Source organism: Abramis brama (genome assembly GCF_963993115.1).
Source record: "Abramis brama genome assembly, chromosome: 15".
Taxonomy (NCBI): Eukaryota; Metazoa; Chordata; class Actinopteri; order Cypriniformes; family Leuciscidae; genus Abramis; species Abramis brama.
In genome coordinates, this window is record NC_139977.1 from 22588219 (window position 1) to 22607018 (window position 18800).

The 18800-nt window shown below is 41.6% G+C and overlaps 1 protein-coding gene across 6 annotated transcripts in view; it reads right to left on the bottom strand.

Moving 5' to 3' along the window:
* The window catches only part of rimbp2a (RIMS binding protein 2a), a 75844-nt gene extending 74580 nt beyond the window's left edge, over positions 1 to 1264 (bottom strand). For all 6 annotated transcript variants that reach the window (XM_084137682.1, XM_084137683.1, XM_084137686.1 and 3 more), the window contains exon 1: positions 1046 to 1264. The gene's annotated coding sequence lies outside the window, so the exon portion shown is untranslated. The remainder of the gene's footprint in view (positions 1 to 1045) is intronic.
* Positions 1265 to 18800: the final 17536 nt, after the last annotated feature.

Consider the following 18800-nt stretch of genomic DNA (forward strand, 5'->3'; position numbering starts at 1 on the left):
AAGACATGTAACAGCTTAAAAAAAATCAAGAGTGGGGTAATACTGATGGTGAAAGTGTCTTGAGCTGTTTTTCATCTAATATTTATATTTTATTTTATTTCAGCTTTATTTTAATTATATTACTTGTATTTCTGCAATATAGTGACATGGCAGAAAGAAATAGAAAGATTAGACTAGTATGCTAGAATGCTATTCAGAACTCTGCACTCATTGATATAAATATTAATGGAGGTGGCTAGGTGTGAGAAAGGACAGGGAGATCCCAGCTGCTTCGTGACAAGAAAACAGCTGCTCTTGCCCTCTGCCCTGCTCCCAAGACCCCTATTGAGACACATTACTTCTGCCTGTATTTCATCACGTCGCCACATCACGTTTTCCTTTTGCCATTAATTGTAATAATCTAGTGAAATGTTGTATGCACAAGGAGCCTGACAACAGCCGGTGCTCCACACAGAGATCTGATCTCACCATCATTGAGTCTGTCTGATTACAAGAAACAACAAAACTGAGACAGACTAAATCCAGAAGAACAGTGGCAACGTATCCAGAAAGCTTGAAGAAACCTTCCTGCAAAGCTACAGTAAGGTACTTGTGAAAAAAATGCTGTGAAGTGAGGATGCTTTCAAAATAATGTCATAAATATATTTTATTTTTCAGTTAACTTCTATTAACTGAATCAAATCAATATTTAGTGTGACCACCTTTTGCATATAAAACTGCTTTTGTCCTAGGTACACTTGCACATTTTTCAGGTAGCTTTGCAGGTATTGGTTTCTTAAAGAATCTTGATGTTGCCACAGTTCTTCTGGATTTAGTCTGTCTCAGTTTTTTCTGTTTCTTCATGTAATCACAGACAGACTCGATGATGGTGAGATCAGATCTCTGTGTGGATCATACCGGCTGTTGTCATCCTTGTGCATACAAAAATCTCACTGGATTATTACAATTAATGGCAAAAGGAATATTTGGACATGTAAACTGATATTTGTCGTTTTTTGTGAAAATACTAACGTGCCATTCATGGGTGTATTTTTCCTTTCCTTACCTTTGATGTCTGCTGGTTCTCTCTTCTTCTCTTACTGAGGCCCTTTTGAGAGCAGCCCAACTCAGTGCGGAGGAAAACCGCGTGTTCTGTTACATTCTGTTACCAGTACAGTAGAGTCGAGTGCAAGTAAGACCTTGACATTTTCTCCAAGGTTTAACAAGGTGTGAATGTGAGAAAATGTCAGAAATGAGAGTAGCATAGAGAGACTGCCTGTTCTCCATGGTGTGTATCTACGCTGAAAGATGCAGAATAAACCTGCTTTTCCTAACACAAACAGCAGAGACACAGAGTCATCTTCCCCTCCTGCCGCTCCCACAACAGTCACTACTTGCTGATTGACCATATGGCAGAGTAAAGATGGACAGAGATGAGTCAAAATGAGCAATGAAGGAATAAGGAAAACCAACAGACTTTTAGCTCCTTTGCAATGGATTGTTCTCACTTGTCTGATATTATGTTTAAACACCTGCAAGTCAGTTCTGCAGTATTCTACACAATGGCATCCGCTTTAAAAAGCTGTATAAAGCTCCTATAGATCACTAATAATTTTACACAGCTCATGTTATCTGGAGTTTTTTCTCTACAAAAATTTATTGGAAAGATATTTTGCTATTTTGTGTTTCGTCAGCAGAACAATCCAAAAAACACATTAAATAACAGTACAACACTGAAGAGATGTATGTCTATCCCTCAAAACCTTGCTTTCATTCCTGTTAAAAATCAAAGATGGTGCTGCTGTTAATAAGGTCTATGTTGTTTGCCACTTCAGCCTATAGAAAAAAGAAAACTTAATATGACAATTAGTCATAGGTCCCATGGCATTTTAATGTACATTATTCTGATAATTAAACTCATTTCAATGAGGCACAAGCGTAAATCAGCTATTCATATTAGATAAAGCACTGAAACTTTAATTTTTAACCGCTTTGTCGCACCATTTTTTCAGATCATTTATTGAACTCTCCAGCAAGCTGACAGTACCTGACTGTAGTTTGTGAGAAACCAAAAATCACAAAGAAACGTACATTTCGCCCTTCATTCAAGTCAACTGCTCGGTTCACGCAGAGTAACTACAGCTTAGAATGATTTGGCAAAAACCGACTTCATACAATAAAATACAATCTTTACAGTCTATGGTTAAGAATAAGGTGAATAAATGTTGGCTGTGCTGCACTGTTTCTTTCTCTCTGTTCATTCCGGTAAAAGGTCTACAACAGGTCATCTATTAGACAAAATATATATATATTTGTGAAGTTTTGATAAATTTGCAAATGTCTTAACAGTATTTCTATGTGAAAAAACACAATTTCTTTAGAAAAAAATAGCATTTTATGATTATTTACATTATGATTAGTTTTCTTGTGATTTTACATTGGAAAATTTACAGTATTTCTGTCATTTTTGATTTTTTTGTATTTCAAAAATACAGGAAATATCTGTAAAATAAAACAGTACAAATTCCTTTAAATTAATATTATTTTTTACAGTGCACAGCTAAGGGAGAAGACTGGTACTGGCAGGGTTCAAGTGAGGAAGTGCGTAAACCTTCGGACCTGTGATCTCACTGTACCTAATGTAACATTATAGTGATGTTGGGATGATTATGTATACATGTTTCTTGTCTTATTTATTTCAGACTTTTTATCCAGTTAGAAATTAATGCTTTGTCACATATCTTTCACAAGGATTTAAACGTTTGAAAATTTGTCTTTTGTCCTGTAGGAGGAGGCCTCAGGTCTTCTGAATTTTACCTATAAAGTGCGTAAACCTGAAGAGGACCTGTGGTCTGTGGTCAACATAATGTCACATTATAGTGATGTTGGGATGATTATTTATCCATGTTTCTATTTCTTTTGTTCAAAAGTGATCAAGAAAATGATTTGTCTTATTAAGTTTAGAGTGTGATTGATTTGTTTAAAAGGTTAGTTAAAAGGGAAAAAAATCCCCTCTTGTGCTTCCAGAAACATGACATATCCCAACTAGCTCATGCAGTCAAGATGATGGACCATGCAGTGGTTCAAAATATATGAGACATTACAGATGGTATTTAGAGAAAACATTTATTTTCACTGCTACACCATTTATTTTGGATTACTGACGGATGGACATACATTAAAAATGTTTAACAGCTTTATATCCAAATCTCAGATTTCCTGTACTGTGAGGATCCCGCTGATGAATTTCGAGGAGAGAAGGGCACTCTTCTCCCGCTTTGGAAATTTCAGTATGATAAAGCCAAAGGACTGTCTGTGACTGCCCTCTGCTGGTGAGTTTCATACTTTATTAAAACAATGTTTTTTTGAGTAAAATGGGAAGCACTTCTTTGAGTGAAGTGGGACGCACTTCTTTGAGTGACGTTTGTATTCGTTAATTTTTAGGAGTAGCCTACTGAATACAATTGCGAATGTCTGAATACAGCTGTGTCGCAGTGTACAGCCTGCTGGAAAAGAGTAAGCAGCCCATTTATAACAGCACAGCCAGCTCCGGGAAACACAAAGGCCCTGTGATGCAGGTATGGATGAGGATATGACCATGGAGTCATGGGTAAAATAACAGTAAACCATCATTACCTATGATATGAAAATGGAGCTGTATGTTCAATACAATGGTCGGAATAGAATACTACTCTTTACTAGTTATGTAATATGAATACTACTCTTACTAGTTCTGTAATATGAAGTATATGCAGTACTGTATAGGCCTACTGTGTTTGTGCAGTATGCACAATTTTTTTAAAATATAGCCTACTTGTATACAGTACACTACTGTTCAAACAAATTCTTTTTTTTTCTCAAAGAATCCTGAATTTTTTTTATCATAGTTTCCACAAACAACTGATAAGCAGCACAACTGTTTCCAACAGTGACTACGTTTACATGCAGCCAATAACCCGTTCAAAACCGGGATATTAGCAATAACCCGGTCGCGCACGGCCATGTAAACACCGGCAAAAACCTGAATATGCTCACAGGGTCGGCGCCAGGACATACGGAACGAGGGGGCCTCGTTGTGTCACTGGGGGGGGCATACCTCTCCCACCCTCAATAATAATAATACACCCACTTTTAATTAAAACAACAACAACAACCTCTATAAATCCATGATTGCTTGAATTATCAAGCACGTTAGGTGTTTTAGACGAATACAGATTATTCTGAATAAAGAGTAGAAGTTGACTGAAAAAAAAAAACTTAACGTCATGACGTACAGTCATATTTCAATCAATTACATACAAGCTGCTAGTGACGTAATTTATTTAATCGCCTGTCGCGAGTGAAAATGCAAAGTTGCAAAGCTAGTAAAACTAAATTAATTTACAAATATATATAGACTAGCTATATATATATATATATATAGGCCGCCTATATATATATCGTCGCTGTCGGGCGGAATCCTCGTATCTCTCAGGAAATTTAAAAAACGGCATTTTTTTTTAGTTATTAAACATTGTATCGTTAAAGTTGGTATTATACATTGCTATCCTATACTGTTGTGTACCAACATTTACACAACATTTCCCCAAAATCATGTTTAATCGGAGATACGAGATTTATGACTTGGGAGCAGGGAGATACGGTTAATTTACGCTGTCATTGTTGATAAGAATGGTACGGACACAGACGTCGCTGCTGCCAGCACTGTTCATCAGTCTGCGGTCGCGTTGAGCCTTTTGACAAGAGATAAGGCTTTAACAGCCATTCAAATCTAATGATTGTGGTTACATACATCTTCCTAAACTCCATTTTAAACGTTTAAGAGATATGAGTGATGCATACAATACCAAAATACTAGGCTGAAAATAGGCGGAAATTAATCTGCACGCAAACAAAGTCAGCGGTCGCGTTGAGCCTTTTGACAAGAGAAAAGGCTTCAGTAGTTAACCAAAGCTAACGACTGTGGTTACATACATCTTCCTAAACTCCATTTTAAAGGTTTAAGAGCTATAAGTGAAGCAGAACAAAAAACGATGAGCTGACTAACGTTAGGCTGTAGGCGGTAATTAGACCAGTAGACCTACCTTTTTTCTCCCATAAATAAAAACCTTGCTACTTGGGGTATTTTACATGCACAGTGCCAACTTCGAGTCAGTAAAATAATAATAAAAACAATAATTTAATGCTGGTATCCAAAACATTTAATTCAATTCAAGTATTATATACATTTAGATACATTTTAAAACTTCAATGCACACGTATAATAGCCTAAGCCTAGTGATAAGTAGACATTTAAAATACATCAATAACTGATATCATAGTTTAACACAGATAAAATCAGAGTTAAGGCTTGCTTTACATGTTGCTCGACGAGGACTTCTTAATCGTTGTGACTTTCAATCCTGAGGAGACAAAATGCCGCGAGGCTCCCGCCCCAGGCCGCCCGCCGCGGAGTGAAGAAGAGGTGGAGTTACGAGGATTCTCAGACAGTTAAAGTGTCCAATGGAGTTAAGAGATTTGCTCTCAAGCTATTTTCAACACTTTAGATTGGTTAATAATTTGTAAAAAAAAAATAACATTACCACGTGGCCAATAGCATCAATTTGTGGAAAAAATATGAAATTGACCAAATTTGGACATACGAGGTTTCCACCCGACAGGCGACAGCGACGATATGTAGTTAATTATATGTCAGGAATAAGAGGGCACAGTGGAACCGTCACCGTGCCTGTTGCTGAGTCTCAACGGATGAAATCGCGCTCCGAGGCAGGGTGGTGTGCTGACCAGAGGTGAGGGGGCACAGTAACCTAGGTGGCCGGGCCAGGCCCCCTGGGGCCCCCTCGTGGCGCCGACCCTGTATGCTCATATCCCGGTTTTTAAAAACCCGGATATGATCCCTGGGGTACCCCTTTTCTAACCCGAATATTTGGTCATGTAAACGCGTATCGGCATATCCCCATCAAAAGGAACATTTATTTGTGTTCTGCGCATGTTCTATTCACAAGGAATCTTGGTCTTTTGAGTAGAGACGGCGCATACAATAACCCGCGTGTAGTATACCGGAAGTAAACAAGAAGTAGAGGTAAACATGGCGAGACGCAGCACAGCACCACACTTTTGGAGCGAGGAGGAAAGCGCAAACAAAGGCGATCGCTATCTGCCCCGAACTATTCATTATCCGCGTGCTGCTGCTGTTGTTGTTGTCTTTGGATACAGGAAGAAGAATCGGAAATGACGCATATTGCGTCTTAAGGTTGTCCGTACGTCCAGACGCTAACCGTGCGTCGCCGTTTACATCGGGATATTGCCAATTGATTACAAATTCCATGTAGCAGTATACAGGAGTAACTCTCTCTGCTCACGCATGTAAACGGGTTATTCCGAATGTTTCAGAAACCCAAATAGTGACCTTAACCCGACCATAACCCGATATTTGACAGCTTGTAAACGTAGTCAATGATAATAAAAAGAAATGTTTCTCAAGCACCAAATCAGCTAATTAATATTAATATTGATTTCTGAAGGATCATGTGACACTGAAGTGATGGCTATTTAAATATAATATTTAACTGTACTTTTGATCAAATCAATGCAGCCTTGGTGAGCATAAGAGGTTTTTTAAACATTAGAATATATTACCGACCCCAGTTCTCATGTGTTGTCAACCTTTGAATGGTAATGTATTTAAATCAAATTAAATACAGATTTATTATTCAGTGCTTGAATAGTTTTTGTGATTGTCGGTTGATAAAAAAAAGTCTTGGCTCTGTGTTTCATTGTCTTCGTTACAGGTAAAGTGGCAGGAAGACGATTCGGACAGTAATCACAACTTCATCTCTGTGTCCGCTGATGGACGAGTGGTGTCTTGGACTCTGGTAAAGGTACAGAAGGAAATATCTAAGTGTTGATTCTAAAACAAGTCCTCTTTGTAAGAGGTTAATTGATGCCAATCATTTGGATTTCAGCATGAACTAGTCTTCACAGACATCATCAAACTCCCAGCCATGGACAAAGTTCCCGATGACCTTAAGGATGTCATTGCTACAGGTATGGACCACATTACTTTATTTGTTATAAACACATACTTCTCAAGCGAGCTTCTAATCAGTTCCATTTATGTTCATATCTGTTTTTAGAAATCACACAGAACAGAAAGAAACAATTAAAATGTCAAATGCCATAAAGGTGCTAATGGTGTAAAAATCGCATGCATTAATGTATTATCCTCACTAAAGATATTTTCTCTGTGGTTCTAGTTGGAACATCTTTGGACATTCATAAACAATATGACTGTTTTTCTTGTTAGTCGTATACCATCACATCCAATATGATCGTTTACACCAAGGACAGTCATACAATCATTCAGCCAAACATTGTTTTTATATACAGTATATATACTGTTCCCAAACAAACAATCACATCCAATATGATCGTTTACACCAAGGACAGTCATACAATCATTCAGCCAAACATTGTTTTTATATACAGTATATATACTGTTCCCAAACAAACAATCACCTTCATTAGAGCTGGGCAGAAGGAACAACACCACCGGCCTAGCTCTACGGGGGGGCTCCTTTCCACTGCTCGTGATTGGCAGCTTCAAGTCGACCTTGGAAGACAGCTTAAGTTCCCAGGCAACATCACAGCCACTTCTCTCCGCCCAGACATGGTGCTAACATCTCAAGTCAAGTCAAGTTTATTTATATAGCGCTTTTCACAATACAGATTGTATCAAAGCAGCTTCACAGTATTAAATTAAAATAATACATCAATGCTGAGTCTATCTGAGTCTACCAAGCAAGTGGTTATCCTGGAACTAACTGTCCCCTGGGAGGACCGTATTGATGAGTCCCACGAGCGCAAGAGGGCTAAGTACGCAGAGCTCAGCTCGGAGTGCCGGAATAACGGCTGGAAAGCTCGCTGCGAGCCAGTCGAGGTCGGGTGCCGAGGCTTCGCTGGCCTACTGCTGCGAACCCTCAAACTCCTTGGAGTGAAAGGACTGCAATTGAAAAAAGCCACCACAAACATCTTAGAGGCCGCAGAGAGGGCTTCTCGGTGGCTGTGGATCCGTAGGGGGGATCCGTGGAGCAACATGCCACTTGGACACAAGCCGGGGACTGATCACCCCCGGCTGGGTCGCCCGGGTGAGGGTGTATGAAGATTAAAGACCCGAAACACCCTATGACCCCGGGTTCTTCACTGATGACGTGTCCAAGTAGCACCAGAAGGTGTATTCAAACTCTAACCTACCTGGCACAGCCAGTGACCTCCAGGAAAGTCTGGATGACACCCATGAATAGAGTGGCGACGGCTGGAGAGACAGCAGACAGCTCCTAAAGACGGCAACCGGGGCAGGGAGGGCTAGTCCCCCGACCTGCAGCTCCTGAGAGGGAGCACCCACAACAAGCTACGAAGAACCCCACAGAAATATACCCCCAGGGATACCCGAGAGGGGGGGAGAATGAGCATCCCAATCGGACGGAATTACCGGTAACGACCCAAGCAAATGGACAATGGAATACGAGCGCAGTCTGTATTTGCGGCAAGGTCTGCAAAAACCTGAAGGGCCTGAAGATCCACCAGGCAAAGATGGCCTGCCTCAGGAGGGATCAAGTGAAGCTACGCTCAGGTACGGCAGCTGGGGCAGCAGTTACTGTCACGCCGGCTGCTGAACCTGGTGAGACGGAGGAGGAGCCGGGTCCGGAATCTCCCCACAGTACCCGGAACCTCCAAGCCCCACAAATCCCCCCACCAAGCAGGAAATCGGAACACCGCAGGGTGAAGTGGCCTGCCGCAAACAATAAGGAGTGGCTTAAGCTGGACGAGGATGTAGACAAGTGCCTGGAATCCATCTCAAAGGGCAGTGTCGACCAGAAGCTCCAGACCATGTGTACCATCATAATGAACATGGGAGCAGAGCGGTTTGGTGTCGAGGAAAGAAGAGGAGATAGTAATCCAGCGAAGCTCAACCGGCGAGAAGCCAAGATCAGTCAGCTGAGACAAGAACTAAAATCCCTGAGACGTCAGTTCAAGATGGCCAAGGAAGAAGAAAGGACTGCCTTGTCAGAACTCACAAACATCATAAGGAAGAGACTCATCTCACTGAGGAGAGCGGAACGGCACCGAAGGAAGGGCAAGGAAAGGGCTCGGAAACGCAGTGCTTTCATTGGCAATCCCTTCAGCTTTACCAAGAAACTACTGGGCCAGAAGCGAAGTGGCCACCTCGCTTGCCCGGTAGAGGAGATCGACAACCATCTCCATGCCACTTTTAGTGACACCTTGAGGGACCACGACCTCGGACCTTGCAGGGATTTGGTGGCGCTACCTGAACCAGGGACCCAATTCGACAGCGCTGAACCCACGCTGAAAGAGGTGGAAGAAGCCGTTAGAGCGGCAAGATCCGGCTCCGCTCCCGGTCCCAGCGGGGTCCCCTATAAGGTCTACAAGCAGTGCCCGCAGCTCCTCAGGCGTCTCTGGAAGATCCTGAAGGTGATCTGGCGGAGAGGGAAAGTCGCTGCGCAATGGAGGTACGCTGAGGGAGTCTGGATCCCGAAGGAGGAGGGCTCTTGCAACATTGATCAGTTTTGCATCATCTCGCTGCTCAGTGTTGAAAGCAAGATCTTTTTCAAAATCGTGTCCCAACGTCTGACAGACTTCCTCCTGAAGAACACCTACATTGACACCTCAGTCCAGAAGAGAGGAGTCCCAGGAGTACCTGGATGTCTGGAGCACACAGGGGTGGTGACACAGCTGATCCGGGAGGCTAAGGAGAGCAAAGGAGATCTGGCAACTCTCTGGCTTGACCTGGCCAATGCCTACGGGTCTATTCCACACAAGCTCCTTGAAACCGCACTGGTAAGACACCATGTTCCTGTCAAGATCCGCAACCTCATCATGGACTATTACAACAACTTCAGCGCGCAAATCTCTTCAGGCCAAGTAACATCCTCCTGGCATCAACTTGAAAAGGGGATAATCACCGGCTGCACAATCTCTGTATCTCTCTTCTCACTGGCCATGAACATGATTGTCAAGTCGGCTGAAGTGGAATGCAGAGGGCCCAAGTCAAGATCTGGGACCCATCAGCCCCCCATAAGAGCCTTTATGGACGACTTAACAGTGATGACAACATCTGTTCCAGGGTGCAGGTGGCTCCTCCAGGGGCTTGAACGGCTCATCTCCTGGGCAAGGATGAGCTTCAAGCCTGCTAAGTCCAGGTCTCTGGTCCTAAAGAAGGGTAAAGTGTCCGACCGTTTCCGCTTTGCCCTGGGAAAGACCATGATTCCATCGGTGACTGAAAAACCGGTCAAGAGCCTGGGGAAGATCTTTGATAGCTCCCTGAAGGACTCAGCTGCCATAAAACAAACCAAGTGCGAGTCTTGCCAAGAATACTCTGGCCCCTGTTAGTCTACGCGGTACCAACATCAACAGTCGAGGATCTAGAGAAGTCTTTCAGCCAGTTCCTCAGAAAATGGCTAGGGCTCCCTCGGTCCTTGAGCAGCATTGCCCTGTACGGCCATTCCACCAAGCTGCATCTTCCTTTGAGTGGACTATCAGAGGAGTTCAAAGTCACCCGCTCCAGAGAGGTATTGATGTACAGGGATTCCAGAGACACAAAAGTCGCAGCAGCAGGAATCCTCGTGAAGACCGGGAGGAAGTGGCAGGCGCAAGAAGCCGTCACTAAAGCTGAGGCGCGACTAAGGCACAAAACGCTGGTGGGCTCCGTGGCAACGGGACGAGCAGGTCTTGGTTGTTTTCCCAAGCCACGTTACGATATGGCTCGTGGAAAAGAGAGGCGCAGACTGATTCACGACGAGATACGAGCAGAGGTGGAGGAAGAACACTACACCAAAATGGCCGGCATGTCCAAACAAGGAGCGTGGACCAGGTGGGAACATGCAGATCCACGCAGAATAACCTGGGCAGAGCTCTGGAAAGCAGAGCCATTTCGGATCAAGTTTCTTGTCCAATCTGTCTATGACGTCCTCCCAAGCCCAGCTAACCTGCACACCTGGGGCCTGGCAGACACTCCTGAGTGCAAGCTGTGCCAGAAGAGGGGCACACTGGAGCACATTTTGAGCAGCTGCTCAAAAGCGCTAGGGGAGGGACGGTACCGCTGGCGCCACGACCAGGTGGCGCCACGACCGGAACAACGGCTGGAAAGCTCGCTGCGAGCCAGTCGAGGTTGCGTGCCGAGGCTTCGCTGGCCGCTCACTGCTGCGAACCCTCAAACTCCTTGGAGTGAAAGGACTGCAATTGAAAAAAGCCACCACAAACATCTTAGAGGCCGCAGAGAGGGCTTCTCGGTGGCTGTGGATCCGTAGGGGGGATCCGTGGAGCAACATGCCACTTGGACACAAGCCGGGGACTGATTACCCCCGGCTGGGTCGCCCGGGTGAGGGTGTATGAAGATTAAAGACCCGAAACACCCTATGACCCCGGGTTCTTCACTGATGACGTGTCCAAGTAGCACCAGAAGGTGTATTCAAACTCTACTGTATATATCGCATTGACAAATGCCCTGTGAATATCTGCAGTCTTGAGTCGTTTAGCATTTAAACTCTTTATTTTGACAGTCCAGACAGTTTTGTTTCTCATCTCATACCACGCTTTGGTCTGTATAACTTGTTTTGTTCTAAATTACAAACATCACATGCAAACACATGTTCTCCTTTAAAATTTCACTCCTACTGACTCCCAACATCCCTCCACTTCTACAAAACACACTCACACACGTTTACTTAGTTATCTAAATGGGGATATTCCATAGACTTCTATTAATTAATTAGTTATAAATACTGTAACCTAACCTTAACCCACACCCTGACCTTAAAAGAAAACTTTCTACTTTATTGACTTTTTACACACACACACACACACACACACACACTATTTACACTCACCTAAAGGATTATTAGGAACACCATACTAATACTGTGTTTGATCCCCTTTCGCCTTCAGAACTGCCTTAATTCTACGTGGCATTGATTCAACAAGGTGCTGAAAGCATTCTTTAGAAATGTTGGCCCATATTGATAGGATAGCATCTTGCAGTTGATGGAGATTTGTGGGATGCACATCCAGGGCACGAAGCTCCCGTTCCACCACATCCCAAAGATGCTCGATTGGGTTGAGATCTGGTGACTGTTGGGGCCATTTTAGTACAGTGAACTCATTGTCATGTTCAAGAAACCAATTTGAAATGATTCGAGCTTTGTGACATGGTGCATTATCCTGCTGGAAGTAGCCATCAGAGGATGGGTACATGGTGGTCATAAAGGGATGGACATGGTCAGAAACAATGCTCAGGTAGGCCGTGGCATTTAAACGATGCCCAATTGGCACTAAGGGGCCTAAAGTGTGCCAAGGAAACATCCCCCACACCATTACACCACCACCAGCAGCCTGCACAGTGGTAACAAGGCATGATGGATCCATGTTCTCATTCTGTTTACACCACATTCTGACTCTACCATCTGAATGTCTCAACAGAAATCGAGACTCATCAGACCAGGCAACATTTTTCCAGTCTTCAACTGTCCAATTTTGGTGAGCTCGTGCAAATTATAACCTCTTTTTCCTATTTGTAGTGGAGACGAGTGGTACCCGGTGGGGTCTTCTGCTGTTGTAGCCCATCCGCCTCAAGGTTGTGCGTGTTGTGGCTTCACAAATGCTTTGCTGCATACCTCGGTTGTAACGAGTGGTTATTTCAGTCAAAGTTGCTCTTCTATCAGCTTGAATCAGTCGGCCCATTCTCCTCTGACCTCTAGCATCAACAAGGCATTTTCGCCCACAGGACTGCCGCATACTGGATGTTTTTCCCTTTTCACACCATTCTTCGTAAACCCTAGAAATGGTTGTGCGTGAAAATCCCAGTAACTGAGCAGATTGTGAAATACTCAGACCGGCCCGTCTGGCACCAACAACCATGCCACGCTCAAAATTGCTTAAATCACCTTTCTTTCCCATTCTGACATTCAGTTTGGAGTTCAGGAGATTGTCTTGACCAGGACCACACCCCTAAATGCATTGAAGCAACTGCCATGTGATTGGTTGATTAGATAATTGCATTAATGAGAAATTGAACAGGTGTTCCTAATAATCCTTTAGGTGAGTGTATATATATGTATACGTATATATTTTTAATAAAGCTAAAAAAAAATAGCTAAACGGATGCTGCAGGATTTATGCTTTAAACTTGCTTGGTGGATCGAACAATATCCAGAGCAGCACCAACAGATAATTAAGCAGTTTAACATGAACAAGAGTGTTGTTGTATAAAACAGCATTTTTTTCATGGTAATTTAACCAATAATGAGTTTGTTTGTCTTTCACAGGGCTTTAAATACATTTCTAGCACTTTCCTAGAGGCATATGATGCACACTTCCTCATGAGTGTCCAGTGTGTGAGATGGAATCCCTTCTATTCCAACATCTTCATCTCCTGCGGCTTGGACTGGATGGTGAAAATTTGGGATGAGAGAATTAAGTATGAGCACTTATTCCCTGTAGCACTATATCTGCAGCAGCCTTTTCCAACTTATCCTTCAGTTGTCTTAATTGTAAATTTGACAAATCAATTAGACTGTCTATGTTCCGCAAAAAGACAACTTTGAGTTAATAATAATGAATGAATCTTTCTCTTGACTGCACATTTTGGGTACGTGTTAGTAGCCAGACACATTCAATTTACAACTGACTACGCCACTCTTGCATAAAAAAAAGAAAAAAGAAGGTGGATAGAGCTTTACCTTCTGAAGTGTTCATAGGATCTGCAATGGCAGGATAAGCAATTAGAAGTGTGTTCATATATTACAAGTTGACCAAAAAGATTTTACTGTAGACTTTTCAGCATCCTGTGACACCACAGACAACAATTTTGACTTGCCCCTCAGTTTGTGAAATCAAACATAGATTGTTTACATGACTGCATTTGCAATGAAAGTCTGGGGCAAGTTGTATAGAAGCTTGCTGTATTGTTAAAGCACTCACATTACCATTCAAAAGTTTTATTTTCTTGAAAGAAATGAATAGTTGAACTCACCAAGGATGCATAAAATAAATCTCTAGTAAAGAAATGTATAATAAGATTTCTATTTCAAATAAATGTTTTTTCCCATTAAATAATCTAGGAAAAAAAAATGTATCACAGCTTCCACAAAAATATGTGGTATTATAACCGTTTCAATCGAATAAAAAATGTTACTTGAGCACAAAATCAGCATATTAGATTGATTTCTGAAGTATCATGTAACACTGAAGACTAGAGTCATGGCCACTGAAAATTCAGCTTTGCTCACAGCTTTATTCATCACAGGAATAAATATATATATAATTTCATTTTCTATGTATATTAATTTTCCCTTACTAAAATAAATGTGTTATTTGATCTGTTAAGTTGATAATTAATCAACTTAGTCTCATGTTAACAGCTCTAAGAGAGTGGCAGGCAGCTCCCTGCACAGACATGGGCAGTGATATAAAGAGTATTGTCAGGTGTGGTGCTCAGACAAACGCCAGGAGATAAATTCATCTGTCACTTTAAAATGAGAAGCAGACTCCTTTCATTTGGATTATGTGGAACTATTGATTCAGACCCCATTCTCTTTTTTCTTACTGATTGTGACAGTCTTGCCCGGGGAAGTCCTGATGAGGTTTTTAAAGATGTCTCACTGTTATATTGTTTTGACTGAATAGTAGCTCATCTGAAGTATTCTACAATTCCAGTAACAATACATGTCTCTTCCAGGTCTCCTGTGTTCACCTTTGACCTGAGAGCTGATGTGACAGATGTGGCCTGGGCTCCATACTCCTCCACTGTCTTTGCTGCCATCACCACTGATAGAACCACTGATAGCCAACCGACCCCTCTAATACAAACAAACACAATGGTAAAATCCACAATATGATAAAATCCTCTTTTTTTTTACTTTTTTTTTTTTATAATGATAATAACAAAAAAGTAAAAAAATATAATAACATTAATAATACATTTAATAATCCCTCACCTTAAAATAGAAACTGTCTGGATACTTCCACTTAAAGCACATTTTTCATGATAATGATTGCTAATGAAACACAGTAGTAGGCTGACAGTGACTAAATAACTGTTATTGTGATCATTAGTGCAATCAACAAAAATAATTTCCTGCTCTTAAATTAGTAGATATCTATCCTCCCATGGAAACTAGAGTGTCTGTTGTAAGTAAATAAGTAAGAAAGTAAATAAAGATAAAAAAAATTAAATAAAACGTTTTTAGCCTAATTTTTGTAAAAGAACAAAGAGAAAAGGGTTCAGGACATAACACAGGCCTAATTTGAACTTACATAATGACAACAGCTCAATAAAGGCTATGTCACGAGCATCATGTGTGTTACCATCTGCTCTATTGCTCTGACATTGTCTTTAAATGTAATCCTACCTGATCTGGCTTGCTTTGGACTTCCTTCTGTCATCCTCAAGGGAAAGTCATTCTAAATGTGACAGATGCACAACAGCAAATATACTTTATATGTATTAAACGTATTGAACGTAAATTTAAATATCATTTGTTTGCCAGGCAATAAACATAGTAATTATTTTAATCCCGTTCATCCCAACGCGTGATCTCCGCTCCTCCGAAGCTGGTCTTTTAACTGTCCGCCAACTCGTTTAAGATCTATGGGTGATAGGGCCTTCTCTTCATTTGCTCCAAAACTATGGAACTCTCTGCCCTTTGAGATTAGGCAAGCGGAATCTCTGAGTGTTTTTAAAGCTTCCGTACTTTTTTAGGGTAGCTTTTATTTGATTTATTTGATTAACTATTTTTTTTCTTTACCATTTACTTATGAAACTCTTTTGATAACATTTTATATTTGTAATGTATATTTTGAATGTACTTCTCTTTTATGAATGCTTTTCTTTTATATTGTTGTATTTCTCTTTTATTTTTTATTTTTGTGAAGTGTTTTGAGATTTAACTTTTAAAGGCGCTATAGAAAATAAAGTTTATTATTATAAAGACAGTCTGAAGGTCTTTTTTTTCTGTTATATTATTTCCTGTTGAATTCAAACAGAAACTAAAGACTAGCATTTCTCTGGAGTAAAAAACATCTGCTTAAGTTGACATATCTCACTCACTCTCAAATTTATTTCCCTAACAACGCTCCCTGGTTAGAATTTGATGGATTCTATGAATAGCTGTAACCTTGAGCTACTTATTAGAGCTCATTGAAGATCCCTCCACTACATCTCTGTGGATATCTGAACATTAGCATTCTGCTGAGCAAATTTAGCAGATGTTCTTGCAGTGATTACCTGACTCATGATTGTTGAAATTTTACCTAATGATTGCAGGAACTGGAGAGTATTTAATTAGTGCAAGTGGATTTCTCTGTTGAGAAGCTGGTCTGGTTTGGTTTAGTTCATTACGGTGTTGATATGGTCAGTAATAGGAATGTCAGACAAATGTCATGTGAGAATAGAGCGAGTTCGCTACAGCAAAACAGGAAATAATACCTTGCTAACACTTCTCTCATTACCTCAGCCCAGTCGAGATGGAAACGTTTAAATGAGAGCTTCACACTGAGAAGTGTTTGTGATTGTTACTGGCACCCCTGGGTCAGTTCTCTCACTACCAGCAGCTGACTCATCTCATTCTCTTCATTTTTCTCTTTCGCTCTGCAGGAGAAGAAGGGTCAGGAGTTGCCGAGTGGGCTGGAGGTGGAAATAGCAAAGATGGAGCAACTGTTGAGCTTTTTTGAAGAAAAAAACTTGTATGGATATTTAATTTGTATTTATTAAACATTCATAATCTCAATTTACTGTTTATTTATTTTTTCTCTCTATTTTCATATGCATTTTGTATTAAAATTCTTCTTTCAGACAAAAAGCAGCACAATTCAGATTCAGACAAACCATGTTGCCTAATCCGTGGGTGAAATATGTAAACAGCATTCTGTTTAAAAAATTTTCCCTCATGCTGTCAGAAAGTCCCCCTATTAATTCCTCTGATGTGCATTTTCTGCGTACCGGGACGCTATCCCGACTGGAGGGAAATATGGCCACCTCTGTGTCGGTGGACAGTCCCGTAGTAGTCTTCTCATCACTGACACAGAGACCGCCTCTCTCAGATCAGCTGTCAGCCCCAGAAGACACTGCTCTGATCTGTGACCTGCGAAGCTCAGCGCTTCAAGGCCCTACTGCTGCTGTCATTATTTGTCACCCAGGGGTCCTCCTGATCATCTGAGCCTGTGTGATCAAGTGCGCCCTATACTTTTCAAACCTTTTATGTTCACAGATCAAGGACACAATGTGTTTTGGTGTTGGAGGAAGACTTTGACTCAAGAGCATGAAGGAGGTTTCTGCTTTGAAGAGTTCTTACTTTAAATGACTGCACAACATTACCATTGTTCACTTCCATCACCCAAAACCACCTGAAACGTTGAATTCAAGTGTTTGGAACTACCCCAGTATGACGTTTTGATAAAAATAGGTCTTGATGACTGAGCTTAACCTTCATGCTGTCATGAACTGTTCTGTCACATAAACATCACCAGATATGACTGCTGATGCGCACATCCTTACTCTCTGACCCTCAGAGCACACTGCACAGCCAATGACACTTCCAACGCACATGAAGGACCCCTGGGGCGTGTCCACACTGGACCTGGAATCCCCGAATTCAGGAAGCAGGGGGGGTCCTGGGGAGGGACAGATAGCCACCAGTTAGTTACAGTAACACACATGACATGCAATACATGATGTTCAGAAAGGATTGTGTTCACTGGATTCATTCGCCTGAGCTCAAGTTTACAGTAATATGGTCATTCCAACAGCTTTACAGCTGAATAATGGCACAAGTGCATCAGAACAATGTTTTATAATGCTTTCATGAATTATTAATCTCAGAGGAGATTGTGATCTTCATTTGAAAAAAATTTTTGTAAACATCTGTTTGTTCAATACTTCCTGTCACTGCTTTCTTTTGAACTAACTAAATAGTACAGTTTAGGACCTGTTCATTATTTTAATAAATATTTTCCTAATGTACTAAGTTAGAAAGTTCCCTGTGTCTGTGTTTCCAGCAATGCAGCTAGCTTGAGCACCGCTGTGATGTGGTGGAACGAGAGATTCGCATCATAGATGTGCAGCCAACAAATATCTTGTCAATATGGATTAAAATCAAAGGAATGTTTCCAGTACCTTATTCAAACCTTAAAGAGATAGTCCACCCCAAAAAATAAAAATTAGCCCATGAATTACTTACCCTGAAGCCATCCTAGGTGCATATGACATTCTTCTTTCATATGAATACAATCGGAGTTGACGCACAATGTAATGACGAACGCAGTTGCCCAGCCCTGTTTGTTTGAACTGCGAGAGGCGTCAATTGCATAGACAGTAAAAGAAATTGACACAGCGACCCCATTGGATTCAACGGAGAAAAGTAAAGTCAATTAGAAGCACTCACTTCCTGATGGCTGAGCGTACTGCGCAGACTCAAACTGAGCTTGACGACGTAGATGTGACGTGAGCAACCTGTCTGTCTTCTAGTAGCTGTGCCAAGCGAAATCTAAATCATTCCCTTCCGAAACTTGCAGAGATGGAGAGTGTGAGTAGGAGGTGTCCATGAGCTAGGAGCAGGAGAAACTTTTGCTAAGTATTCTGATTAATTACTTTGCCATTTTGCCTCCACGTCCCCCCGATTGCCCGCGAGCTTCTCCTCCTGTCCATACGGTAATTTCTCTACTGTGCGACAGAGAGTCGCGTGGTTATGACGCAATCGTTAGCCTATTTTTACAAAAACTGCTTCTACGGGGCCATAACGCAAGATACA